A 5459-nucleotide genomic window follows, 5' to 3' on the forward strand; every position below is an offset into this window, starting at 1 on the left:
TATTGAAGTATCTCTATTAGGTCTTTTGTGTAAGTTGTGTAAAAGTAAAAGAGGGTGGCCTCACTTAGACTTCTCAGTCTAAATGAACCAAAGATGATTGGCAAAGTGCTAAAAAAAAGAGCAAAGATTATGAAAAGCAAAAATAGGGCCACCTTGAATATTTATTGTAAACATGAAACACCATTCATAAAAAGGAAATTATTAGGGGGCAAGACATGCACAGAAAGCACAGAAAAGCATGTAAAAGGCACTTGGAATCTCCAGTATCATCAATGCACATATTTATAGAGCAGCAAAGAACCTTTCACTATGTAGTTGTCTATGTGTTATGAATATAGGTTAAAAGGAGCTATGACATGAAAGAAAAGCAGATGAATACAGTAAAATATACTGAGTTGATCAATGTGACATATAATAAGACATAGAACATATGCTTTGTATATTAACTAACATATGCTTTGTATATTAACTATCTTTTTTGGCTGAAATGCATCTACAAAGAAAGGCAGGGTTCAGTTCAGTGGTTCACTTGGCTTAGAAAGACCTTGATGTCCAATAGAAAATATTCCTGAGCTTTCAGGTCCTTAAATTCAATTCTTTCAGTACACTGCAAATAGAGAAAATATTCAGAGGACTTTTCATAAGACAAATAATCATTTGCAATGATAGATTGTATAATTAAAGGTATCTACAAGTAAAATAATTAACAATTTGTTTCATTAGTAGGTGTTTATAGCAAGTACAGCTCTATAGATAGTATTAAAGATATTCAATCAGTGTTATGAAATGTTTTATGTACAATCTTGTCATACAATGCAGTCTACACTGAAAAGTATATACAGATCAACTTTATTTCTTATTTCAATCATGAAAACAAATTTAAAAATTTGGGAATATAGTTGATTTTCTTTTTTCCAACTGTTTTCTTTAGCACCATATTTCTTCAAACAAAAGTTCTGAGAACTGACTACATGAAAATATTTTTTCTTCACATTCAATAGGAGAGGGAGAACTCTTGGCAACCTGGATACTTTCCAAGTTCTTTGGCCTCTGAAATAATCCATCATAATGGGAAGTTGCACAGATAGCTCAGTTTTTGGAATTATGTGGGAGAAACTTACTACTGCCTTTCTTGTACTACCACATAATTTTTTCCCCTACTTACCTTTGAAAAGTCCCATGAGTATGAAATAAGATAATACTTCTGAAAAAGATTTAAAACTCTAAACCAAGCTTACATATGCAAAATATTGCAAAGGAAAACCTTAACCAACCAAACAAAAATATACCAATACTCTAATTTCTACTACTAAAGCATCTAAATGCTCAGAGAGCAACATTGTTAGTGTGCTGTCATGTCTGAGACCTCAGTAATATACTCAGCCTCTGTTCAGGTCCAATGATGAATGACCATACATCATTTTGATTCTGTAAATCATTTCTTACTACATGCTTTTGTCACATATTTGCAAAATGATTTTAAATTTTAAAATGTTTTCTTGTATATTACTTTACTTGAATTACATAAAAATCCTGTGATATAACCTAATATTACTAAAACTACAACTACTAATAACTATAATGTTATTATTGCTAGAATTCTCAATTGACCTTAATTTTATAAATGAAAGGGTACTACCAAAAGTAACTTAGTTAATATTACCAAACAATTGGCTTAACCAATTAATAGATTAAATTATAATTCTAGCATCCCCAAATATATGTTGTTTTTCATATAATGCATCTTTACCTTAAGAACACGTGAAGAAAAAAATATTTAAACAACATAAATAAGTATTGTACTGATAATTTTGGTCAAGTTTTATTATTTGAACTGTTCACATAAAACAATCATATATTCTACTTTGATTCTGTCAATAACTTTGAGTCAATATTTGGTCATTCATAAATAATTGTGTGAATACAAGATGGCAATCATCATCCTACTAAATGAAAAAAAATGAAAACCTTTCCTCTAAAATCAGGAACAATTTCAAAAATGTTCACTACCCCCACACTTGACCAATATAGGACTCAAAACTTTAGCTGGAGAAATTAGTCAAGAGAAAGAAATAAAAAGATATGTATAAGAAAGGAAGGAGTTAAATTATCTATTCACAGATGACTTAATCCTTTACATAGAAGGCCCAAAAAATTCCACAAAATCTCCTAGAAATAATAAATTCAGCAAGGTAGCAGGATACAAAATCAATACACAAAAACTAATATAGTTCCTGTACACCAATAATTTAACAAAAAGAATATTAGGAAAACAACACCATTTGTGATAGCTTCAAGAAAAACTAAATACTTAGAAATTAACCTAACAAGGAAGTGAAAGATATGTACAATGAAAATTATGCTACTCTGAAAAAAGATACAAAAGGACATTGGAAAATGAAAAGATATACCCTATTCCTGAATAGTACAAAGAATACTGTCAAATGGCCTAAATACATATGTATGTATAAGTATGTATATGTATGTATTGAAATCCCAATCCAAATACAAAAAAAAAATTCCTCACAGAAATAATCCTAGAATTTATATGCAACCTGGACTGTAAGACACCCAGACTAGCAAAAGCAATCCTAGGCAGCAAGGGGGCATCAAGATGCTGGATTTCAAGTTAATTTACAATGCTATGATGATAAAAACAACACACACACATGGAAAAATGGAATAGAATAGAGAATACAGAAATTACTCCAAGGACATTCAGCCATCCGATCTCTGACAAGAGGAGGGACCAAAAATTTACACTGATGGAAAGATGGCCTCTTTAACAAATGGTGCCGGGGAGTTGGCTATATAAATGTAGAAGATTACATCTGCTCCCATATCTCTCACCATGTACTAAAATAAAATCTAAATAGATTAAACACTAAATATTGAAACAGAAACACTTATTTGGACTGAAGATAAGATTCTTGAAAACATAGGCTCAAGTAAGAACATTCTAAGCAGAACCCCAGTAGCAGAAGAAATAATTTCAAGCATCAGCAAATATAATTCTGCACAGCAAAGATAGATAGAGTGAAGGTAATAGATAGATAATAGTGAAGATAATAATAAGATAATAGATAGAGTGAATAAGATAATAGTGAGAGTGAATAAGATAATAGATAGAGTGAAGATAATAGATAATAGAGTGAAGAGAAAACCTACCAAGTGGGGAAAAATTGCAAGTTACTCCTCAGAGGACTAATACCTGAATTGTAAAAAGAACTAAAAAATTAGAATCTACAAAATAAAATATTCAGTCCAAAAATGAGTGACTGAAATGAAGACACTTCACAGAACTTTAAATATCCAGTAAGTGCATGACAAAATGGGGAACATCATGGCCAAGAGAAAAATGCAAATTTACACAATACTGAAATTCCATCTCACTTCTGAAAAAAAGGCTGTTATTAAGACATCAAATAATAACAATGTTGCTAAGGCTGTGGGAGAAAATAATTACTTCTGCATTTTTGGTGTGAATGTAAAGTATAACCACTATGGAAATCATTATAAAGATTACTCAAAAGTAAAAATGGAAATTCCATTCAATCCAGTATTCCTCTGGTAGGTATCTTCCCAAAAGAGTTAAAGACATCATATTACTGTGATATATGCACACCCATGTTTATAGTAGCACAATTCATAATAGCTACATCATGGCAGAAAGATCCAGCAGGTGAATGGATAAAGAAAATGTGGCATATATACAGAATGGAGTACTACTCTGCCATAAAAAGAATAAATTTGAATCATTTGTAGGAAAATGTACATATCTTGAGGTAATAATGTTAAATGAAATAATTCAGATATAGAAGCTTAAATATTCTATAGTCTTTCCTATATAAAAATACAAAGTATGAATTAATTAAAGAGCAAAATTAAAGACATGATAGAAAATAGGGTGATCTTTTCTAAATGGGCAGGTAACAAAGAGATGGAGAAAAAGCAAAGGAAGGAAGTGGAGGGGAAGCAAAAAATACTTAAGATGTGTTATGTACATGTACCAAATCCTCAGGGTGAATATAATCATTACAGTAAAATTTTTTAAAAAATTAAAGTGGCAGATAAAATTTAGACAAACTCACAAAATGAAAGTACAAACGCAGGACTTCACAGTCATTAATGTTTCATAAGAGTAGTTTCTTTGAAAGAGTTTTTGAATAAAGCATTACTTTTCTCTTCTCTTCTCTTCTCTTCTTCTCTTCTTTGTGTTTTTGTTTGTGTTTGGAGGTCCAATCAGCTTTATTGATGATGCATGACGAGTCAGGGCTCAGCCCCATCACCGATGCTCTGGGCAAGGGTCCGTGGAAGGCCGTGGCTGGGGGTGTCCCACTCAGCTTGGCGATGACCTTGCCCACTGCCTTGGCTGCTCCAGTGGACACAGAGATGATGTTCTGGACAGACCCGTGGCAATCAGCTTCCCAGAAGGACAGTCCTCAGTCTTGTGGGTGGCAGTGGGGGCACAGGCTATGGTCACGAGTTCCTCCACAGTGCCAGAGTTGTCATAGATGAGTTTGGCCAGGACCCTTAAGCAGTGAGTGGTGCAGAAATCATTGCTGACTACCTTGGCGGAGTTGCGATACTTCTCGTGGTTCACACCCATCACAGACTTGAGGGCCTGGAGTTGATGACCCTTTTGTTTCCACCTTTCAGGTGAACCGGGCCTTCTCCATGGTGGTGAAGATGCCCGCGGACTCCAGGGAGTACTGGGAGGCTTAGCTCCACTCAATGTAGGCAGGATCTCCCTCCTGGTAGATGGAGGTGGCCTTTCTCTCCAAGACCAACTTCCTATTCTCAGTTTTGACAGTGACATGGAACTTGCCATGGGAGAAACTATAGTGGATCATGTAGAGCAGGTAGTTGAAGTCAATGAAGGGGTCAGCGATGGCCACAGTATCCACTTTGCCAGAGTTGAAAGGAGCCCTGGTGATCAGGTGCCCAGTAGGAACAACTCCATTCACTTCAAGCTTCACCATAGGTCTCCGACCAAGGCGGACATTCCGCTAGAGAGTGAGCAGGGACAGAGATTCATTTCATTTTCAAATGAAACAAATTATCCAAAGGGCTCTGTTCTACATAATGGTGATACTGGTGTGTGTGTGTGTGTGTTCATTTTATATTCTGAGAGATCTATCTACAATAGACAAAATGTAAAATTTAAATTCAAACCCTTATTGGAAAAGAATTGTTGCCTCCAAGAAAACTTGCTGCTGTTTATAAAAGCAAAAACATTTTAAAGAAATCATGTTTATGTGAGTTTGCTTCCGTGTTTCATTTATATGTTTAATCTGACTTTAATAAAGATTGAATTTAGTGTAAGATTTAATTTAGTGGAATATTTTTGAATGTGACTATACAGATGTACAGCAAAAACATAAAATAGAATCATTGCTATGTTTTGAAAAATTTCTCAGTAATTTTTTCATTTAAACTAATAAAAATAGAAAAACTAA

General features: G+C 33.8%; 1 pseudogene; it reads right to left on the reverse strand.

Annotated features, from left to right (window-relative positions):
* Positions 1-517: 517 nt before the first annotated feature.
* On the reverse strand, positions 518-4982 carry LOC101725361 (glyceraldehyde-3-phosphate dehydrogenase pseudogene; annotated as a pseudogene).
* Positions 4983-5459: the final 477 nt, after the last annotated feature.

Source organism: Heterocephalus glaber, unplaced genomic scaffold (assembly GCF_053883595.1).
Source record: "Heterocephalus glaber isolate CG9 unplaced genomic scaffold, H.glaber_assembly_v1.0 deba00001600, whole genome shotgun sequence".
In the NCBI taxonomy this organism is placed as follows: Eukaryota; Metazoa; Chordata; class Mammalia; order Rodentia; family Bathyergidae; genus Heterocephalus; species Heterocephalus glaber.